Below are 23,859 nucleotides of genomic sequence, written 5' to 3'. Positions count from 1 at the left end.
TTAACCTGTCCTCATTCAGTGATTTGTGCATGTATACCCCAAGGGCTTGATTTTCATGGTCCTGATTAACACCAAATAAAGACGGGGCCAGAAACAAAATGGCCACTGAGCAAGACAGCTGGAATGTCCTCCTCCATTTCTGCCTGCGATTGAGCACACCTGGAACCTGACTGGAAGCACAATACAGCAGGTAGGTTTTCAAATTTTTCATGGAGGCAGACAGATTTTAGCAGCTGTCGGGTTTTATACCAGCTATATGGAGGCAGGGACTATGGACTGGAGGCCAAAATTGTTAAAAAGGTAAGTACAATGGTTTTGCCTCCTTTATAGTTCATCATTATATATGACTGGTCTCCCAAGGCATACACCTCGCAAAAAAAACCCTCTCTGGCGAGCTAAGGAGATGCTAAGGGGAGAAGGTCATATTGCCCAGGTAGTGCAAGGAGGTAGTGCCAGGAACAGTGCCTGAGGATACGGGGATGGGGGGAGGTGGCAGTGGGCGGATTCCAGGATGAACTCCTTTTCTTTCTCTGCACGGCGCTGGTCTTTTAAAATTGTGTCCCAATCCTCGGTTGACTAACTGTCTGGCGGGGCGGTTGAACCGGAGACTGCGCCACCAGTGATACGTTGAAGTCCTGGACTATACGCTAGAGAAGATCACCATTGCAGTCAGCAGCTTCAATGCTGCTTTTCCCACCCACCATTGGCCTTTGCAGAATTCCAGAAAAATTTCAGCCATTGTGTTTTCCTGAGTGTTAAGCTGTCAAGTAAAAGATCAACATTGTAGAAATGTCTTCAGTTCAGAATTTTAGGAAGTTCATCTAATGGATAAAATGTAGATTAAATACTTTCACACTATCGAAAGGGTAGCCTAATATGATAATCAACTATTAATGTTTCAGCTTTTCCCATTGCTTTTTGTCTGCAACCTAGACATATGTTGAGATAGCAGTTCTGAAGTGTGTTAGCTTACTGAGGTTGGTTTATGGACACTTAGCTGCAATCCAGTTACCGAATAATTTTACTTTGCACAGATGGTTTTGAAGAGTTTGTTTGTTCACTTTGGTGAGTTTTATGGGCTATTCAATGGCTGCTAACTGTTATGATAGTGTTGGTGAGTTCTGTTCATCGAGGGGAGTGAAAGGGGTGAGATGAGGAGGTAGGGATAATGAGGGTGAAGCTGAGGCATGTGAGGGCAAGTGAGAGTGGGGGTGGGGGATGAAGGGTTGAGCGGGTCACAGAGTTGAGGAAGAAGAGTGAGGGTGAGGGGTTGAGAGGCGAAGTTGTTGAGGAGATGTGAGTGAGGGGCTGAGATGGTGAGGAAATCTAAAGTGAACAGAAACTTCAACTGTATGATTCTGCACCACTGATTGCATTGATGTCACTGAGCTGAAGTGTCAGTGACTGGGAAAGGGGGCATCCGGTGGGGTGGAGCGCAAGGTGGGGAGGGGGGGCAGTTCCCTGGTGGGGGCATATGTATAAGGAGGGGGAATTTCCTGTGTTTGTGGTAGGGTTGGGGGGGAGGAGGTTCCTGTGACTGTTCATGGGTGGGTGGGGCGGGGGGGGGGGAGTTCCTGTGTTTGTTGATGGTTGGGTGTGGGGGGGGGGGGATTCCTGTGTCTGTGGATGGGTGGGGGGAGGGAGGTTCCTGTGTCTGTGGATGGGTAGGGGGGTAGGTTCCTGTGTCTGTGGATGGGTGGGGGGGGGGGTGATTCCTGTGTCTGTGGATGGGTGGGGGGGGGGGTGATTCCTGTGTCTGTGGATGGGTGGGGGGAGGGAGGTTCCTGTGTCTGTGGATGGGTAGGGGGTAGGCTCCTGTGTCTGTGGATGGGTGGAGGGGTGATTCCTGTGTCTGTAGATCGGTCGGGTGGGGGTGGAGGTTCCTGTGTCTGTGGATGGGTGGGTGGGGGGGAGTTCCTGTGTTTGTTGATGATTGGGTATGGGGGGGGGGAGATTCCTGTGTCTGTGGATCGGGGGGGAGGGGTGATTCCTGTGTCTGTGGATAGGTGGGGGGAGGGAGGCTCCTGTGTCTGTGGATGGGGGGGCGGTGGTTCCTGCGTCTGTGGATGGGTAGGGGGGTAGGTTCCTGTGTCTGTGGATGGGTGGGGGAGTGAGGTTCCTGTGTCTGTTGGAGGGAACCTCGCTCTTATTTTTATTCTGTTCAGATCGAGGCGCTTGACCTCTTTACGTCTGAGGTTTCCGGTATAGGTCTCTCTGAATGAACCCGCCCCATGTGGTAAACACCACTGGTAACACACTACGCGTATTACCGTACTGCCACTGTATTACAGGTAACACAGTAAATCCCAGCTTGCTGGCTCCTCCCAGCAGGCGCCGTATAAAAGTGTATGCTCTCCTGCGCTGCTCCCATTCTGGTTCCAGCTGCAGGAGGCTGAACATCTTGTGCAAAAAAGCCTCAATAGTTTCACCATTTTGTCTCGTGGTCATTGATGGTACATCAATTTTATTGCACAAGATTTTTAGAGATGACCGTCTTAATCAAGCCTGATCGCCTGGAGCTGAACCCACATGCAGCCGAAGCCACTGCCACCTTTGAGCACTGGCTAGCCTGCTTTGAAGGATACCTCGGAGCAGCCACTGAAGCACTCTCAGACCCGCAGAAGCTCTAGATCCTCTACTCACGGGTGAGCCCACAGGTTTTTCCCCTCATCCGGGACGCGCCTACCTACACGGAAGCGATGGCACTACTAAAGGGACAGTACATCAAGACTGTGAATCAGGTGTTCGCCAGGCACCTCCTGGCCACGAGACGGCAACTCCTGGGGGAGTCTCAGGACGATTTCTTGAGGGCTCTGCGAAGACTTGGTAGGAACTGTAATTGCCAGGCAGTGTCGGCAGTCCAACACACAGAACCGCTGATCAGAGACGCTTATGTCACGGGCATTAAGTCCAATTACGTTCGCCAGTAGTTATTGGAAGGGGGTACGTTCGACCTTACAGAGACTGTGCAGCTTGCTAACTCCCTAGAAGTGGCCTCCCACAATCTAGAGTCCTACATTCCGATTGCGCGGCACCCTCGTGGGCGTCATGGCACCCACCACCTTCTGACCTGCGTGGCAGCCAGCTAGCTCCGGAGGCTCCAAATGCTATTTTTGTGGCCAGAACAAGCACCCCAGGCAACGCTGACCAGCACGGGGCACGACGGGTGTGGAAAGAAGGGCCACTTGGTCTCCGTTTGCCAGGCCTGATCGGTCGCTGCCGTTTCCAGGCCCAGCATCGCTGCACCCCCCACGTGCGATCCAGGGGCGCTGCCATCATCATCGCCGCTCGCCATGTGGGGCCTGTGGGCGCTGCCATCTTGGATGTCATCTGCCATGTGTGCACCGTGGGCGGCGCCATCTTGGACAACGCCTCAGGACCCCTGCTCGCCTGGTCGTTCGCAGCCCCCCGATACCTCCGCCACCGCCGATCAGGCCAACAACTCCCAACACCTTCCGCAGCTCGCCTCCATCACCCTCGATCAGTCTCGACCCCGCAACCTCGCGACCGCTACGATGACTGTAAGAATCAACGGGCATGAGACGACCTGCCTCTTCGACTCCGGGAGTACAGAGAGTTTCATGCACCCTGCTACGGTAAGGCGCTGCTCACTCCCGGACCTCCCCGACACCCAGAAAATCTCCCTGGCCTCCGGATCCCATTCCGTACAGATCCGGGGGTACTGTGTCGCAACCCTCTCCGTACAGGGCGTAGAGTACAGCAACTTCAGACTCTACGTCCTTCCCCACCTCTGCGCTGCCCTGTTACTAGGTCTCGATTTTCAGTGCCACCGCCAGAGCCTTACTCTGAAGTTCGGTGGACCCCTGCCCATATGTTACTCTCTAAGTCTGAATAAAGATAGTAGACTTCCAGTTAACACAAATACTTTATTCAATGGGTTTGTTTTGTTTCCAGAGCTTAACTAGATATAATACAGTCAAGAGGTATGGCCAGTGAAGCTAAGGTAAACTGCCTATGCTAAGCTGTCTCTGTCTGCTGCTGCTCGCTAGCCCTGTGCTTCTGAAAGAGGCGGATCCTGCCTTGGGCTGGACCCTTTATACCCGTCTCTGATGCTGCCCTCTAATGATGCTGTGGCTGTTACATCTGTGCTGCAGTCTGGTGTATGTGCAGATGTATGTACAGATCACTACATCCCCCCCTTTTGATTTGATATGTTTTCTAGACTGGCCGCAAGAAAACTGCACATAACAAGTGGTGAGAATGAGCAAATCTGCACACTGTGAAAATGATAAAGTAATACAGAAACAATTAACGGTGTTGTGAGTCCATCGTGAGAAATGTTCATATTCTTGTGGGTGTGTTGAAGTGTCGTTACAAACCAACGGTTGGGTGCCTTACAGCTTCTGCTGGAGCGTCTTAACGGTGGTAGTAGGGATGATGGTTTGATGTCATCAAGAGTACTGTCTGGCGTTGTGTGGCGAGGAATGTCCTGTGGACGAATGGACTCGGTCAAGTCCAGTGTGGGAAATACTGGCATTGTAGGTCGAATCTCTAATAGATCCCGGCGGTTATGGCTGAAAAGTACTCCCGTAGACGATTTGTCAACGCGGTGCCTTCTGCCTGATCACCGTAGCTGACTCAGACCATCTGTCTTCTGGGTCCTTGATTCTGCTGGTGTCACCTATTGTCAGTGGCTTGAGTGGGATTGCATGTTGATCATAGTATAGTTTGTGTTTGGAGCAGAGTGCCCGCATGTCGTCGAGAACCGGTGCGTTGCCGGGGTCTCGGAATTGCTTTGCCGGTAGGGTTGTCCGGATGCCTCTGCCGAAGAGCATTTGTGCTGGCGACAGTCCTGAGCTCAATGGGGCTGCTCGGTACGATAACAGAGCTAAGTTGATGTCGGAACGTGACTCGGCTGCTTTGCTGATGAGTCGTTTAATGATGTGGACACCTTTTCCCCCTGTTCCATTTGATTGCGGGTAGCGATTCTGTGTCACACCATTGTCTGACCTCAACTTTTTCCTGTGTTTGTGGTATTGATTCTGTATGTCATTGTTCGTGAAAGCTGTTTTGCTTGTTTGTTCTGGAGCAGATGTGAATTTGTGAGATTCTTTATCATGCCATGGCATGTTTGTAGTCTTGTCATTGCCGTGGAGCAAGAGTACCCTATCCACCAACGGGTCCGCCTTGTGGAGTTGGACGTGCCTATGGAGCAGGACTGGTCCTGGAGCTGCGAGCCAAGTCGGGAGCGACACCCCGGATGTGGACTTCCTGGGGGAAAAGGCGTTCATGGGGTGTGTTATTCGGAGCGGTACACATTAGTGACCGGATGGAGTGCAGTGCATCAGGGAGGACCTCCTGCCAGCGAGAGGCTGGAAGGTTCCTGGACCATAGGGCCAGCTGGACGGCCCTCCAAACCGTCCCGTTCTCCCTTTCGACCTGCCCGTTTCCCCGGGGGTTGTAGCTGGTCGTTCTGCTGGAGGCGATTCCCCTGCTGAGCAGGAACTGATGCAGCTCATCACTCATGAATGAGGATCCCCTGTCACTGTGAATGTAGGCGGGGAAACCGAACAGAGCGAAGATTGTGTTGAGGGACTTGATGACGGTGGCGGACGTCATATCCAGGCATGGGATGGCGAAGGGGAACCTGGGGTACTCATCGACCACACTGAGAATATACGTGTACGGTCGGTGGAGGGGAGGGGCCCTTTGAAATCCACACTGAGACGTTCAAAGGGGCGGGAGGCCTTCACCAGGCGCGCATGGTCCGGCCGGTAGAAGTGCGGCTTGCACTCCGCACAGACCTGGCAGTCCCTGGTGACTGTCCGTACCTCCTCGACGGAGTAGGGCAGGTTGCGAGCCTTGATGAGATTATACAGTTGTGTGACTCCCGGGTGACAAAGGCTGTCGTGTAGGGCCCAGAGTTGGTCCACCTGTGCGCTGGCACATGTACATCGGGAGAGGGTGCCTGGGGGCTCGTTGAGCTTGCCGGGGCGATACAAAATCTCATAATTATAGGTGAAGAGCTCGATTCTCCACCGCAAGATTTTATCATTTTTGATCTTGCCCCGCTGCGTGTTGTTGAACATGAAGGCTACCGACTGTTGGTCAGTGAGGAGAGTGAATCTCCTGCCGGCCAGATAATGCCTCCAATGTCGCACAGCTTCTACTATGGCCTGGGCCTCTTTTTCGACAGATGAGTGCCGGATTTCTGAGGCATGAAGGGTGCGGGAAAAGAACGCCACGGATCTGCCTGCCTGATTGAGGGTGGCGGCTAGGGCGACGTCTGATGTGTCGCTCTCTACTTGAAAGAGCAGTGTCTCGTCTACTGTGTGCACCCCTGCCTTGGCTATATCAGCTCTGACACGGGCGAAGGCCTGTTGTGCCTCGGCCGTGAGGGGGAACTGTGTGGACTGTATGAGTGGGCGGGCCTTGTCCGCATAGTTTGGGACCCACTGAGTGAAGTACGAAAAGAACCCCAGGCAGCGTTTGAGGGCCTTGGGCCAGTGGGGGAGGGGAAGCTCCATGAGGGGGCCCATGCGGTCAGGATCGGGCCCCAGAACTCCATGCTGGACCACATAGCCGAGGATGGCTAAGTAGGTCGTGCTGAACACACACTTCTCTTTGTGATAAGTAAGATTGAGGAGAGTGGCGGTGTGGAGAAATTTAGCGAGGTTGGCATCGTCGTCCTGCTGATCATGGCCGCAGATGGTGACATTGTCTAGGTACGGGAACGTGGCCCACAAACCGTACCGGTCGACCATTCGGTCCATCTCCCTTTGGAAGATCGAGACCCATTAGTGACGCCAAAGGGAACCCGAAAAAAATGGTAGAGACGACCGTCCGCCTCAAAGGCAGTGTATGAGCGGTCGGATTTACGGACGGGGAGCTGGTGGTAGGCGGAGTTTAGGTCAATCGTTGAGAAGTTCCGTTACTGCGCAATCTGATTGACCATATCAGATATGCGTGGGAGTGGTTACGCGTCGAGCTGCGTGTACCGATTGATGGTCTGGCTGTAGTCCACGACCATTCGGTGTTTCTCCCCAGTTTTAACGAGTACCACTTGGGCTCTCCAGGGGCTGTCGCTGGCCTCGATGACACCCTCCTGAAGCAGCCGCTGGACCTCGGACCTGATGAAAGTCTTGTCCTGGGTGCTGTACCGTCTGCTCCTGGTGGTGACGGGTTTGCAATCTGGAGTAAGATTGGCAAAGAGGGAGGGGGGTCGACCTTTCGGGTCATGAGGCCGCACACAGTGAGGGGTGGAAGGGGCCCGCCGAATTTGAGGGTGAGGCTCTGGAGATTGCACTGAAAATCCAGGCCTCGCAATAGTGCGGCGCAGAGGTTAGGAAGGAGGTAGAGGCGAAAGCTGCTGAACTCTACGCCCTGGACTGTGAGAGTGACTGTGCAGAACCCTCGGATCGGGACAGAGTGGGATCTGGAGGCCAGGGAGATCCGTTGATTGGCGGGGTGGACCGCGAGGGAGCAGTGCCTTACCGTATCTGTGTGTATGAAGCTGTCGGTGCTCCCGGAGTCTAGCAGGCAAAAGGTCGCGTGGCCGTTGATTTTCACCGTTGTCGAAGCGGTGGCCAGGTTGTGTGGATGAGACTGGTCCAGCGTCATCGAGGCGAGCTGCGGGTGATGGTTGGGGGGCACAGGTCGTGGAAGGTCGTAGGCGTCCATGTCCCGTGGGGAAGGCAATATGGCGGCGGCTGTAGATCCTGCGGGGAACAAAATGGCGGCGCCCATGGGGCGAACATTGCGGGGGCGGGACAAAATAGCGCCGCCCATGGGCCGCACGTGGACTGAGGGGGAGAAGATGGCGGCGCCCACTGGCCGCGCGTGGCCCCGGACGGTGAAGATGGCGGCGCCCACTGGACGCGCGTGGTCCATGGGGGTGAAGAGAGCGGCGCCCATTGTGTGTTTTGCAGGGGGGAGGGGGCGATAGCGGCGACTGCGCGGGCCTGGCACACTGCGACAAAGTGGCCCTTTTTGCCGCAAGCCTTGCAAAAGGGGGCGCGGGCCGGGCAGCGTTGGCGGGGGTGCTTCTGCTGACCGCAGAAATACCATCGGGGACCCCCGAGGTGCGCGGCGGTTTTGCATGTGGCGCAGGTGTATTGGCTAGGCAGGGCCCCAGCTGGGGCGGTCGTTTGCGGGGTCCAGGAGGGATAGGAGGGGTGGGCCGCGCGGCTGGAGGGGTAGGCCTGAACATTACGGGAGGCGACCGTCATGGAGAGCACTAATTTCTTTGTCTCCGCTAGGTCGAGTGTGGCCCCTTCCAGCACTCATTGTCGGATGAGGTCCGACCCAATCCCTGTTACGAAAGCATCGCACATGAGGGGATTAGAATATTCGGCGGCCGTAACGGCCTGACAGTCACAGTCCCAGACGAGTGAGATTAGGGCCCGCCAGAAGTCTTCGATGGACTCACCAGGGAGTTGAGAGCGAGTGGCGAGTACATGCCTGGCGAAGGTTGTGTTCGCTTTCTGCGCGTAGTTCTCTTTGAGGAGTGCCATGGCTTTCGCGTAAGCCGGGGCATCCTGGATCAGCGGGAACACGCTTGAGCTCAACCTGGAATACAGGACCTGTATCTTCTGAGCCTCCGTCGGTGGGGTGGTCGCTGAGTCAATATAGGCCTCAAAACAAGCTAGCCAGCGATTAAAGTCCTTTCTGGTGTCGGTCGATTGCGGATCCAGCTGCAGGCGATCTGGTTTGATACGGATGTCCATCCTGTAGAAAATCTGACTGCAATAAATTGATGCACGATCAATTGCATTAAGACTAAGGTTGGGTACAACTGTGGCTTTATTGCAGTCAGATGCGTGGCCTCCTGCTGCAGCGAAATGGCAGCTGAATGAAGGACACGCATATTTATACTCCTCCTACTGGGCGGAGCCAGCCGGCAGGGGCTACCGGCGAACCTGTAGTACAGGTCCTACCTTACATCCCCTAATACAGGTGTATAGTGGTTCACCACACGGTGCTTCGGCATCCTGAAGATGCGGTTCAGGTCTTGGACTGCTCCGAAGGGTACCTCCAGTATGAAGCTGAGAGGGTCACCGGTATTGTGTCAGCCTGCTGCGTCCTCCACAACATTACGCAGCAGAGGGACGACCTGCTGGAGGAGGTGGATGAAGGCCAGGCCTTGTCTGATGAGGAAGATGTGGGGGAGGGCATGGATGGTCAGGTCATGGGCTCCAGGCAGGCACGAGAGGCCGCACAATGTGTGCTCCAGGGCCAACAAGCATGGGGCACTCTGAGCGCCTCCAGGTTCACCGACTAGTGGGGGGACTGGACAGCATCCCATCCCGACACCTCCCCCCCCCCCCCCTCCCGGCGATTCTCTGGCCCGCGATGGGCCGAAGTCCCGCTGCTGGAATGCCTGTCCTGCCGGCGAGGATCAAACCACCTCTCTTCCCGGCGGGACTAGGCGGCGCGGGCGGGCTCCGGGGTCAGGGGGGGGGACGCGGGGCAATCTAGCCCCGTGGGGTGCCCCCACGGTGACCTGGCCCGCGATCGGGGCCCACCGATCCGCGGGCAGGCCTGTGCCGTGGGGGCACTCTTTTCCCTCCACCACGGCCACAGTCTTCACCATGGCCGACGCGGAAGAGACCCCGCCCCTCTGCGCATGCGCGGGGATGACTTTCGGCCTGGCTGGCGTGGCGCCAAAGGCTTTTCCCGCCGGCTGGCGGCACGTCAACCACTCCGGCGCGGGGCTAGCCCCTCAAGCTGAGGGCTTGGCCCCTAAAGGTGCAGAGAAATCCGCACCTTTTGGGGCGGCCCGACGCCGGAGTGCTTCACACCACTCCATCTCGCCGGGACCCCCCACCCCGCCGGGTAGGGGAGAATCCCGCCCATGATGTCAATTAGCCTACCTGCTCCTATTTCTTACGTTTTTATGTTCATGAGTCCCACCAGTTCCTGCAGTTACAATGCACCGCTTCTTTAAAAGGTGCCAGCTGCCATGTAGCAATGCCACTCATCTTATTAGGTCCCCTACTGATGTAACAGCCAAGGACTTCATGGATACTGCTGGCTGCACACAGTAATCATGTAAACCAGCAGGCAGCACAACTTTAATGTTACAAATCGCACGGATTAATTGCATAATGTGAGTCCTACTCCTGTTTCCAAGAGTTAGCTAATTTGCACCCCAGTGACTTTAAATAAATAGGCCATGTCATTCCGGAGGCAATGGCTTTGGTCGATAGTGAGTTACATAATGAAGGGTACACATCTCCTTGCAGTGAGGCTTTTGAGCTATTCATCAATAAGTGGGCCCAGAGTGCTTTAGGATAAAATATTTTATGCAGATCATAAAATGTTATTCAAAATTTTGAAAGGTTTATATAATTAATTAGGTGAATAGACATGCCATGATCACTTCTAAAAGGGTCAATGGTGGAAATCACTCTGATTGTACAGTGATTCTACTGTTGGCCAATTACAAAAGCCATTCATTAAGAACAGTTGATTCTGGTGGATGTAGTAATTATTGTCGCATATAAATGTTAACAGTCACAAATTTCCTCTATCCTAATACGCATCTCAAATTTGGCTTTCTCTGCATCTGAGTTCCTGCAGTCAAGTAACAGAGTTATTAGTGCCCATCACTGTGTCGGAGGCAGGAGAAGTGATACATGAAACCACTGGTATTCAGTGGGGAGTTTTGGGGATCAATAGAGAATTTTGAAATGTTGCCATAAAAACTCGTGCTTCTGACATGCACATGTTGATCAGACACAAGGTAACTTTCACTTTATTGCTTCTATCAGAAGACTGATGTTGATTGCTGACAAATGTTGATTATACAACGAAGAGTTGGGTCCCATCGAAAACAATTTTCATTCACATTCATTGCAGAATCCAGCTTCCATTAGTATGTCTACATCCTCTACAAACAGGAATGCAACTAAGGTGATAAAGAACAGTGTGACTTAGGGTTAATAACTATGGTTTATACTGGGAATAGTATGGAATGTGCACTGTACAGCCTCATTGACAAGTGGTAAAAGACCCCTATGACAGATTATCAGCGGGATTCTCCGCCCCCCCCCTGCCGGGTCGGAGAATCCCTTCCGCCGCCCCGACGCCGGCTGCCGTACTCTCCGGCGCCGGTTTTCGGGTGGGGGCGGGGTTCATGCCACGCTGGTCGGGGGCCGTTGGCAGCAGCCCCCCCGGCAATTCTCCGGGCCCCAATAGGCCGAGTGGCCGTCCGTTTCTTGCTAGTCCCGCCGGCGTGGATTAGACATGGGCCCACACAGCGGGACCCGGCAGGTAAGTCGGTTGGGGCGGTCCTTGGGGGGGCGCGGGGGGGATCCAACCCCAGGGCCCCACCGATCTGCGGGCGGGACTGTGCTGTGGGGGCACTCCTTCCTTCCGCCCCGGCCCCTGTAGCGCTCCGCCATGGCCGGCGCGGAGAAGACAACCCCCTGCGCTTGCGCCAGAATACGGCGGCTGGTCTGCGCATGCGCGGAACCACGCCGGCGGTTCCGCGAATTGCAAGATCACGCCGTCCCTTCGGCACATGCGCTAACTCTCTTTGCCGCCGGCTGGCGCGGCGCCAACCCCTCCGGCGTCTACCTAGCCCTGGAAGTGCGGAGAATTCCGCACTTTCAGGGGCTGTTGTCGCTGGAGTGGTTCGCGACGGTTTTCCCGCCGGCGTGGGGACTTAGTCCCGCGAAAGGAGAATCCCACCCATAGGTTTCAATTTAAAAGATAAATTTGTAATTATTGTAAGTTACCAGAAACAAGGTAAATTAGAAGAATAATGATCACCTTTGTTCTCAACTCATTCATTTATTAGTGTGTCAGCTTTGGTAGCACTCTTGCGTCTGAGTCCGATTGTTGTGGGTACAAGTCCCCTTCCAGAGCTGGAGAATAGAATTAACTCCAAAAGAGTACGACTGCACTATTGGAGCTGTTGGGGAGAAAACCTTCCCAGTCCCAAGGAGGTGGTTTCGGAGTTGACCGGGCCGGGAAAATTAGAAAGAGAATGTCAGACTGGCTGTCCAACGTGCTCCTTCCTCCTTGCACATTTCTTGGAGGTGGTTTCACTGTGGTGGAAAGCAGCCTCCCTGATGATGGATGGAGGCCAATTAAGGGCTGCTCTTTACTGAGCCTGTAAGATCAGATTTGGTGGTGGGGATACTGACATTGTGCCGTTGGTCTGATTTTTTACATCTGTGGCCAAAACCATGATGGCTGGATTTACCATCACAAAGCTGCGCAACAACAAGCAAGATGGTTTACAGTCCAATTAACTTGAATTTTACAGAGATATCAGGGGCTTGATTCTCCGCCGGTGTGATGCTCCATTTTGCCGGCAGCCTGGGGGTTCCCGACAATGGGAAACCCTATCGACCAGCCGGCGTAACGGAGCATCCTGCCGGCGGGGTGAAACAGAAATGTGGCAGGGCAGAGAATCCAGTCCCAGGATTTTATGAATGGTGCATGGGAACCACAGGGTTTCAGATCCATGTATGATTAAAGGAGGCAACAAGGAGGTGAAAGTTCAGTGCTGTCTCTGCCAATAGCCCTGCTGAGAAGCAACGCACAGTGGAAGAGAGTATGGGAAACAGAGGTCAAGATATCCTGGGCTAGCGTGTGGTCAATACCAGCCCCACTTGACCTGGAGTCGCAACACAGGGAAAATAGATTTTATTTAAAATACCCAAGATACTTTGTCGATGATAAACTACAGTCCCAGGTTTGTAAATTTAAAACACAAGTTGCCCTTTATTATGTACAATATTAAAATTAAATGGACAGAAAATGTAACTGACCATCAACTACCTCTTTCCCAATTCTCCCTTCCTAACTCGTCACACTCTCTATGCGCACACACAGATAAACAAGAGGGGGGAAAAGATGGTGGAAAGGGGAAAAAGTAAAAGGATAAAGGATGAAGCATTGGGACGACTTCCAGTTAATGTTCAGGCTTTCGTTTTGGTACTTCTTCTTTCTAGGGTTGAGATTATTTTCTGTGGTAGGGTTGTCTAGACTTAGCAGACTCAGCATCATTTCAGGTTCACATTAACGGATGTGCCAGGCACTCACTGCTTTCAGAACAATGGAACAGTTCTTTTCTTCATCAAACAGGAGAAAGAGAGAGATGGTCCTTTCACTTCCGAGGTCGAAACACTTCTGCTAAATTCTTTCAGAAAGCCTCACACAGGAACAAATCACTGACCATTGTCAGGCAGAACACAGTTCCTGGCCAACCCACCGGTTGCCAGTTATCAATCAAACCAACTTCCTCCAAACCTGGGGCGAAATTCTCCATAATCGGTGCGATGTCCGCCGACTGGCGCCAAAAACGGCGCAAATCAGTCCGGCATCGCGCCGCCCCAAAGGTGTGGAATCCTCCGCATCTTGAGGGGCCGAGCCCTAACCTTGAGGGGCTAGGCCCGCGCCGGACTGATTTCCGCCCCGCCAGCTTGCGGGAAAGGCCTTTGGTGCCCCGCCAGCTGGCGCGGAAATGACATTGCCGGGCGGCACATGCGCGGGAGCGTCAGCGGCCGCTCACGGCATCCCAGCGCATGCGCAGTGGAGGGGGTCTCTTCCGCCTCCGCCATGGTGGAGACCGTGGCGAAGGCGGAAGGAAAAGAGTGCCCCCACGGCACAGGCCCGCCCGTGGATCGGTGGGCCCCAATCGCGGGCCAGGCCACCGTGGGGGCACCCCCCGGGGTCAGATCGCCCCGCGCCCCCCCCCCAGGACCCCGGAGCACGCCCGTGCCGCCTTGCCCGCCGGTAAGAGAGGTGGTTCAATCCACACTGGCGGGACAGGCATTCCAGCAGCGGGACTTCGGCCCATCCGGGCCCGAGAATCGCCGGGGGAGGCCCGCCAACCGGCGCGGCGCGATTCCCGCCCCCGCCGAATCTCCGGTGCCGGAGAATTCGGCAACCGGCGGGGCGGGATTCACGCCAGCCCCCGGCGATTCTCCGACCCGGCGGGGGGTCGGAGAATCTCGCCCCAGCTGGTTCCTAAGATCCACTTGGTGCTGAGAAGTCTGGCTTCTTCTCTCCAAAATACAAAACCAAGGAATGCAGTGTCCTGGTAAGTAGGTTACTTCACTTTGAGTCTTCTGCTTAAAGGCGTATCCCGATTAGGGATCCAGTGAGGGGGGCGAGCTCCCAATAATTGTGCCAAAAGAGGGAGAGGCACCGATAACTTCACAGTGGTGTGGGATGGATGGTGTGTTGGGGGTGTGGCAGTGGCTGGGGAGACACAGAATTGACATGTGGTAATAATAACGGACTATAATCAAGGTGATAGGTAGCATCCTCTGCTGCCAAGAATGAGAATCTTTAAGGGTTTATTACCAACCCAATTCTTGGTTAAGAGTTCAGGCGGGATTCTCCGACCCCCCGCCAGGTCGGAGAATCGCCGGGGGTCGGTGTGAATCCCGCCCCCGCCATCCCCCAATTCTCCGCACCCCCCCCCCAAAAACACGCCCCAGCGTGAATCGCGCCGCTGGCCTCGGAGAATGGCGGGGACCGGCGCGACTCAATGGACCCCGGGGCCGCCCGAATTCTCCTGGCCGGATGGGCCGAAGTCCCGCCCGTTTAACGAGGGTCCCGCCGGCGTAAATCAAGGTAGGTCCCTACCGGCGGGACCCAGCTCCGTGGGTGGCCTCCGGGGTTCTTGGGGGGGCACGGGGGATCTGGCCCCAGGAGGTGCCCCTACGGTGGCCTGGCCCGCGATCGGGGCCCACCGATCAGCGGGCGGGCCTGTGCCGTGGGGGCACTCTATCCTTCCGCACCGGAGGCTGTACCGGTCCGCCATTCCCGGTGCGGAAACGAAGCCCTCTGTGCATGTGCGGGGATGACGCCAGCACACGCTGGCGCTCCCACGCCTGCGCCAACTCGCACCCTGGAGGCCCTTCGGCGTTGGTTGGCATGACGCCCAGCACATTTCCCGCTGGCCGGCAGGGCGCAAACCACTCCGGGGCGGGCCTAGCCCCTGAAGGATTCTGCACCTTTGGGGCGGCCTGACGCCGGAGTGGTTCACGCTACTCCGTCCCCGGAGATGCCCGTCCCGCCGATTACGGAAGAATGATGGGCAGGATTCTCTGACCCTCAGCCGGGTCGGAGAATCGCCGGGAGTCGGCATCATTCCCGCCCCCGCCATCCTCCAAATTCTCCGGCCCCCTAAAGGTCGGCCCGTGTAAGTCGCGCCGCCCGCCTCGAAGAATGGCGGGGTCCGGCGCGACTCAATGGGCCCCGGGGCTGCTCCGGCCCGCGATGAGCCGAAGTCCCGCCCGTCTTTTGCCAGTTCTGCCGGCGTAAATTGGAATAGGTCCTTACCGGCGGGACCTGGCGGCGCGGGTGGCCTCCGGGGTTCTTAGGGGGGGCGCGGGGGGATCTGCCCTGGGAGATGCCCCCACGGTGGCCTGGCCCGTGATCGGGGCCCACTGGTCCGCGGGCGGGCCTGTGCCGTGGGGGCACTCTATCCTTCTGCACCGGAGACTACACCGGTCCGCCATTCCCGGTGCGGAAATGAAGCCCGCTGCGCATGTGCGGGGATGACGCCAGCACGCACTGGCGCTCCCGCGCATGCGCCAACTCGCGCCAGCCGGCGGAGGCCCTTCGGCGCTGGTTGGCGTGGTGCCAAGCCCCTTTCCCGCCGGCCGGCGGGGCGCAAACCCGGGGCGGATTCCGCACCTTTGGGGCGGCCTGACGCCGGAGTGGTTCACGCCACTCCGTCCCGCCGGAGTAGCCCGCTCCGCCGATTGTGGAAGAATCCCGCCCGATATCGCACTGACTGGAGTGGAATTTGGCTGGGGAAGTGTCAAATCTGTTTATCATGGTTAACATTGGAACAAATAACAAAGGCATGAACATGAGAAGGTCCTGTTGAAAGGGTATCGGGGTCAAGCTCTAAATTAAAAAGCATGACAATTCCGGTGGCGGCTATGAAGGAGTAAGTCGCACATTTGGTGGCTCCCGCTCTGGTCGGACCTTTGGACCTTTTCCCCCGATTGTTTAACGGACTTGAATTGTAAAACGGATGTTAGTGGCAATTCTCTACTGAATTCCCACTTCGGTGCATGGAGAAAAGGACTAGAAGTGTTCGTAAGGGCAGAAACAAGAAGACAGAGAAGACTTGGGCTGTAGTTGCAACAGGGGACAGCATGGCGGAGGTGCGAACCTCTGGCTTGTCGACCCAGCAGTCTATGGAGCAGCTGATGCAAGTCATCCAGGAGGGATTTGCTACGCAGAAACGGAACTGCTGGGACCCGATAAAAGCATCAATTGAGCGGTTGGAGCTCAGGTTGGACGCCCAGGATCGGGCGATCCAGAAGGTGGAGAAGGCGCTGGCTGAGCAGGAGGAGCATCAGTCTGCGGTGGAGCTGGAGGTGGGGTTGCTGAGGGACCAGCAAAAGAAGCTTCTGGAGATAGTGGAGGACCTAGAAAATAGATCCCGCCGGCAGAACCTAAGAATTGTCGGGCTCCCGGAGGGGTCCGAAGAAATGGACGCTGGGGCATACGTCGCAGACATGTTTGAGAAGCTGCTGGGCGATGGGGCATTCTCCTGACCTTTGGAGGTGGATAGGGATCACAGAGCCCTCGCGAGGAAGCCGCGAATGGGAGACCCCCTGAGCGCATTGGTGGTGAGATTCCACAGGTTCTCGTATAAGGAACGTATTCTGCAGTGGGCCAAGCAGTCACGGAGCTGTAAGTGAGACAATAGGATCCTGCCGGTTTACCAGGACTTGAGTGTCGAGGTGGCCAGGAGGAGAGCAGGCTTCCACCAGATCAGGTCGATCCTTTTTAAGAAAAAGGTGAAGTTTGGACTGTTATACCCAGCCCGTCTCTGGGTTACGCATGAGGATCAGCACTTTTACTTTGAGTCGCCTAAGGACGCGTTGGACTTTGCGAAAAAGAAAGGGCTGACGAAGGACTGAGAACTTTTGAATTTGACTGCAACGTTCGTGTTTCTGTTTTGTTTCTCTGTTTTTGTAAAATATTTCTCGTTTTGCTTGGAACCAGTAGTCGAGCTGAGTGAGTTAAGGTTTTCATTTGAAATGAAAATGAAATGAAAATCGCTTATTGTCACAAGTAGGTTTCAAATGAAGTTACTGTGAAAAGCCCCTAGTCGCCACATTCCAGCGCCTGTTCGGGGACGCTGGTATGGGAATTGAACCACGCTGCTGGCTTGAGCCCCCCAACTAGGCTTATCACCTGGAATGTTCGAGGGTTAAATGGGCCGGTCAAAAGGGCACCTGTGTTCGCGCATCTTAGGGAATTGAAGGCGGACGTGGTAATGTTGCAGGAGATGCACCTTAAGGTAACGGACCAGGTTAGACTGAGGAAAGGCTGGGTCAGTCAGGTGTTTCACTCGGGACTAGATTCAAAGACTAGAGGGGTCGCAATCCTGATCAATAAACGGGTGGTGTTTGAGACGGGAAGAATAGTCTCAGACGTGGGAGGTCGGTATATTATGGTCAGTGGGAAACTGGAGGGGGTGCAGGTTGTATCAGTGAATGTATATGTGCCAAATTGGGGTGATGTGGAATTTATAGAGAGGATCCTGGGGAAGATACCGGACCTGGACTCGCACAGGTTGGTCATGGGAGGGGACTTCAACATAGTTATGGATCCTGGCTTGGACCGGTCAAGCTCAAAAACGGGCAGGGTGCAAGCAATGGCAAAGGAACTAAGAGGGTTCATGGAACTGATGGCGGGGGGGGGAGGTGGATCTATGGAGGTTCGGGCAGCCGGGGCGAAGGAGTTCTCCTTCTACTCACACGTGCATAAAGTGTATTCCCGGATTGATTTCTTTATTTTGAGCAGGGCCTTGCTGGCTGGGGTGGTGGAAACTGGGTACTCGGCGATTACAATCTCAGACCATGCTCCGCACTGGGTTAACCTGCAGGTTAGTAAGGATAGTAACCAGCACCTGCACTGGACGTTGGATGTGAGACTTTTGGCGGATGTAGGGGTGTGCGAGCGGTTGAGGGAATGCATTCAGAGCTACCTGCAGGTCAATGACACGGGGGAAATTTCAGCAGCGGTGGTTTGGGAAGCACTGAAGGCGGTGGTCAGGGGGGAGCTGATCTCGATCCGGGCCCATAGGGAGAAGGTGGACAGAGCAGAGACGGACCGACTGGTAAAGGAGATATTACAGATCGATAGGAGGTATGCGGAGACCCCAGAGGCAGGGCTCCTGAGGGAACGGCGGAGGCTGCAGGTGGAGTTTAGCTTGCTGACCACAGGGAGGGTGGTGGAGCAGCTGAGAAAGGTGAGGGGGGCGATTTATGAACATGGGGAGAAGGTCAGCAGAATGCTTGCACAGCAGCTTAGGAAGAGGGAGGCAGCCAGGGAGATAGGGAAAGTAAAGGACGGTGAGGGGAACCTGGTTGGTGATTCAGTAGGGGTGAATAAGGCATTTAGAGATTTTTACAGCAGGCTATACAGGTCGGACCCCCTATGGGGCTGGAGGGGATGAGGCGCTTCTTGGAGGGGCTGAATTTCCCAACGGTGGACGGAGAACGGGTAGAAGGGCTGGGGGACCCAATTGGGCTGGAAGAGATAGTGGAGGGCTTGAAGGCCATGCAGGTGGGTAAGGCCCCGGGTCCGGATGGGTACCCAGTGGAGTTTTATAAAAGGTTCTCCGGGATACTGGGACCAGTGTTGTTGAGGATGTTCAATGAGGCAAGGGAAAGAGGGGTGCTGCCCCCTACGATGTCACAGGCAATGATTTCGCTGATTCTTAAGCGGGACAAGAACCCGGAGCTGTGTGGGTCCTACAGGCTGATCTCCCTGCTGAATGTGGATGCCAAGTTGCTGGCCAAAATCTTGTCCTCCAGGATAGAGAATTGTGTGCCGGATGTTATTGGGGAGGACCAGACGGGGTTTGTTAAGGGTAGGCAGTTGGTGGCCAATGTAAGAAGGCTGTTAAATGTGATCATGATGCCCCCGGAAGGTAGGGAGGTGGAGGTAGTGATCGCAATGGATGCAGAAAAGGCTTTTGATTGGGTAGAAAGGGATTATCTGTGGGAGGTACTGGAACGGTTCGGATTTGGGTGGGGCTTTATTGACTAGGTCAGGTTACTGTTTCAGGCTCCTGTGGCAAGTGTGCGGATGAACAGGATAACTTCAGACTATTTTAGACTGCACCAGGGGACGAGACAGGGATGCCCCCTCTCCCCACTGTTGTTTGCGCTGGCTATAGAGCCATTGGCAATTGCTCTGAGAGCTTCAAGGGGCTGGAGGGGACTGGTCCGGGAGGGGTTGGGAGGTGGAGTACAAGGTTTCGCTCTATGCAGATGATCAGCTTCTGTATGTTTCGGACCCAGTAGAGGGGATGGAGGAAATCATGAAGATTTTAGGGGAATTTGGCTGGTTTTTGGGGTATAAGCTAAACATGGATAAGAGTGAGATGTTTGCGGTCCAGGCGAGGGGACAGGAGGGGCGACTGGGGGAGCTGCCGTTTAGGTCAGTAGCGGGTAGTTTAAAGTACTTGGCCATCCAAGTGGCGCGGGAATGGGACCGGCTGCATAAATTGAACCTGGCCCGGCTAGTGACCAAATGAAGGACGATTTCCGGAGATGGGACGCGCTCCCGTTGTCGCTGGCCGGGAGGGTAGAAACGGTGAAAATGACAGTCTTCCCGAGGTTCCTATTTGTATTTCAATGTCTCCCCATTTTTATTCTGCGGTCCTCTTTTAAACCGGTCAACAGGGTGATCACGGGCTTCGTCTCGTCAGGCAAGACCCCGCGGGGAAGGAAGCTAATGCTCGAGCGGTGTCGGGGAGAGGGCGGGCTGGCGCTGCCAAATTTTAGCAACTATTACTGGGCGGCTAATATAACCATGATCAAGAAGTGGGTGGTGGGGGAGGGGTCGGCGTGGGTGCATATGGAGGTGGCTTCTTGTAAGGGCACCAGTCTAGGGACGTTGGTAACTGCGCCTCTGCCGCTCCCGCCGGCGCGGTACTCCACCAGCGCCGTGGTGGTGGCGGCCCTGAGAGTTTGGGGCCAGTGGAGGCGGCACGTGGGAGCATCGGTCTGGGCACCAATTTGTGCTAACCACTGGTTTGCTCCGGGGAGTATGGATGGGGGGTTCCGGGTATGGCGGAGAGCGGGGATTAAGAGGATGGGGGATGTGTTCATAGAGGGGAGCTTTCCGAGTGTGAGGGCGCTGGAGGAAAAGTTTGGGCTGGCGAGGGGAAACAAATTCAGATATCTGCAGGTGCAGGACTTCCTTCGTAAACAGGTAGCAACCTTCCCGCTGAGGGGGATTCAGGATAGGGTAATTTCCAGAGGGTGGGTAGGGGAGGGGAGCGTCTCGGCCATCTATAAGGAACTTATGGGGTCGGAGGAGATGCAGACCGAGGAGCTGAAGCGTAAGTGGGATGAGGAGCTGGGAGGTGAGATAGAGGATGGTTTATGGGCGGACGCATTGAGTAGAATCAACGCGTCCGCAACATGTGTCAGGCTCAGCCTGATACAATTTAAGACTGTGCTCCGGGCTCACATGACAGTGGCCCGGATGAGCAGATTCTTTGAGGTGGAAGACAGGTGCACAAAATGTGTGGGAGGACCGGCGAACCATGTCCACATGTTTTGGACATGTCCAAAGCTTCAGGAATTTTGGCAGGGGTTTGCGGACGTCATGTCCATGGTGTAAAAAACAAGGGTGGTGCTGGGTCCAGAGGTGCCGACTTTTGGGGTGTCAGAAGATCCAGGGATCCAGGAGGAGAAAGAGGCAGACGTTCTGGCTTTTGCTTCCCTGGTAGCCCGGAGATGGATACTGTTGGCATGGAAGGACCCAAAGCCCCCAAAGTCAGAGACCTGGCTATCAGACATGGCTAGCTTTCTCTGCATGGAGAAAATTAAGTTCGCCTTGAGAGGTTCACTGTTCGGGTTCACCTGGAGGTGGCAACCGTTCGTCGACTTCTTTGCGGAAAATTAATCGTCAGCAGATGGGGGTTGGGTGGGTGGAGTAGTTTAGGTTAGAGTAGGGGGGTAATAAGGGTGGGACCTATACGAAAGGTAAACGGCTTTTGCACTATGTTTATGGTTTCATGTATCTTGTTTATTTTGTTGTTGTTTCTATACCCAAAATACCTCAATAAAATGGTTATTAAAAAAAAAAATGTTTAAAGCATGACCTCGAGGATAATGATCTTTGGATTGTTGCCTGAGCCATTTGCAAATTGGCACAGGAGCTGGCTGATCAGGAGAGTTAACATGTGACTAAAGGGTTGGTGTGGGAAAAAGATATTTTTCATGGGGCACTGGCACCAATTCTGGAACAGGAAGGAGCTGTCCTGATAGGATATGCTCAACCTGAACTCGGATGAGACCCATGTCCTTGCAGAAGGAGGTGGAAAAGGTTTCAAACTTAAGATGGGGAGGGATCTACAAGAAACATAAGCAACCTAAATATAAATAAAACAGGGCAGGAAGGCACCAGACAAAGTAAGGGAGAACATTGATCACAAGGAAATAAATAAGGTATATAAAAGGATTCTAAAAAGATAAACATAAAATGAGAGTGAATCCTATTAAAAATTAGTTAAAATATCTGTAAAATATTTGAGAGCTAAACATTACAGATTATAACTAGAAAGAATAGAGAGAGAAATGGGGAGATGGAGTCCTGTGCTTATTTGTGAGAACATAATGGTAGTAGAAAAAGGGAGACAGCTATCAGCTAAACTAAATTAGAATCCTTTTGGATCGAGATAAAAAATACTAAAAGATCAATCACACTAATAGTTGTAGTCCTCAGGGAGGTGGAGGAGGACATATACAGACAAATAATGGACTTGAGTAAGAAAAGAGAATAATGAGCCTATTGGATTTCAACTCCCAAGATATTCAGGAGAAAGGTAAAAGGAATAAGGGAATGAAGTTCTCCAATGTGTACATGACTCCATTCTAATCCAATAAGAGCTAACAAAGGAAGATTTGCTATTTTTACTGGTAATGGGAATGAACCAGAGTAGAAAAGAGAAGTAAAAGCAGGATATATCTGGACAATAGTGACCATAATATACCAAACTTTATCATGATGATTGAGAAGGATGTAGGTGTGATGGGCAACGATATTGGTAAACAACACTGTACAGTAACAGTGCGAAACTGTTAAAACAACAGTCAACGAAGCAGGGAAAATATGTTCAGCTGAGAGGAAAGAACTGGCAAGAGTCTCTGGATGAATAAAGAGATAAGGGACCAACTGATGGTAAGGAAAGTGAAAATACACAGATATTAGAGGAAGGCATCATAAGACAGAATATAAAGAGATTAGGAGAGAAGTTAAAAAATAATTAAAATGGGAAAGAGGCATATCAGTGAAAAAGAAAGGTTGTGATGGGAATAGGACCATTAAGGGATGAGCAGGATAATACCAGTGGTAGCCATAGGGAGATCGCTGGAATATTAAATGACTATTTCACTTTGTGTTTACCAGGGAGATAGGCCATGTAGACATGATATCAAACAATTGGATGAGCAAAGAGATAATTGCATTAAAAACATTTTTAAAGGATGCATCGATTATACTAAACATCTCAAAGTGGATAAAGCCCCTGGTTGGGAAGGATTATATACACTTTTAAAATAATTTACGGAAGAGATAATAGAGGGAGTGACGTAGTGATTTTGTCCCTGGACTAGTAATCCACAGAACCAGGGTAATGTTCTGGAGACCCAGGTTTGAATCCCACCGTGACAGATGGTGAAATTTGAATTGAATAAATGTCTGGTATGAAAAAAGGTCTGAAGGTGACCATGAATCAATTGTCATAAAAACACATCTGGTTCACTAATGGCCTTTAGTAAAGGAAATCTGCTGTCCTTATCTGGTCTGGCCTACATGTGACTCCAGATCCACAGCATGTGGTTGATCCTTAAAAAAAAAGTCCTCAGAAATGGCCAAATAAGCCACTCCGTTCAAGAACAATTAGAGATGGGCAACAAATTCTTGCCCAGCTAGCTATCCACACATCCCATGAAAGAATTTATAAAAAACTTTAACATACCATTTTTTCAGTCTTTGCAATAAACTAACTGTCTGCTAGTGGTAGCTGCATAGTTAGTTAATTTGGTGGCTCATTAAAACTGATTCTCTCGCCATTAGTGTCATACTCAGGTCTCTGGAATTTTAGCTCGTATAACTACAAGAGGTTTTAAATGAAGCTTGATGGACTACTGATAGACTTAACTAGGCAAATTCGGGCAGTGAAAGAAGAGGTGCTGTTTAGTCTTTTACAGAACAAGGAGTGGTTGAAGAGAGAATGTAGGAGACAGCGAGATCTGAAAGTCGAAGTCCAGAAGCATTAATTTGGTATACGACAGGTAATTGCTTGGTGATTTTTAAGGTTTTTAATTATTAAGTAATATTTCTAAAATTGAGGCCAAAAACTACAACAAAGATGCAGACAGATGATGTGTTGCAGCTGTAGAATTTGGGAGCTGATGGACAACAGTGTGACCAACAGCAGCTACATCTGCAGTAAATATCTCCAGCTAGGAACTTCAGATCAGAGTTGATGGGCTAGAGTTAAAACTTTTGATGGTGTGATCCATCACCGAGTGGGAACATTACCTGGACACTTTGTTCCAGGAGGCAATGTAGTAGTAGTAGGAGACAGAATGGCTAGAGAGAACACATACAGTTCTGTGCAGCCAAGTGTTGTGGTGCCTGCTTGATGCCAGTGTTCAGGACATCTCCGCAGGTTTAGAGAGGAAATTGGAATTGGAGGACACGGGGATTGGTGGGGGGGAGGGGGTGGCAGGGCAGGGAGGAGGATCCAGTTTGTGGTAATATGCATATGCATAGTAATGTATATAGTTAGATATATGACCTCCGACCAGCAGGTGGGGACAGAAATCCACCATGTGACTCCAGAGTTCGGGCAGTTGGTAGTAAGTGGTACGAGAGGAC

This window comes from Scyliorhinus torazame, chromosome 3 (assembly GCF_047496885.1).
Source record: "Scyliorhinus torazame isolate Kashiwa2021f chromosome 3, sScyTor2.1, whole genome shotgun sequence".
Lineage (NCBI taxonomy): Eukaryota > Metazoa > Chordata > Chondrichthyes > Carcharhiniformes > Scyliorhinidae > Scyliorhinus > Scyliorhinus torazame.
Note: the sequence above shows the minus strand (reverse complement) of the source record.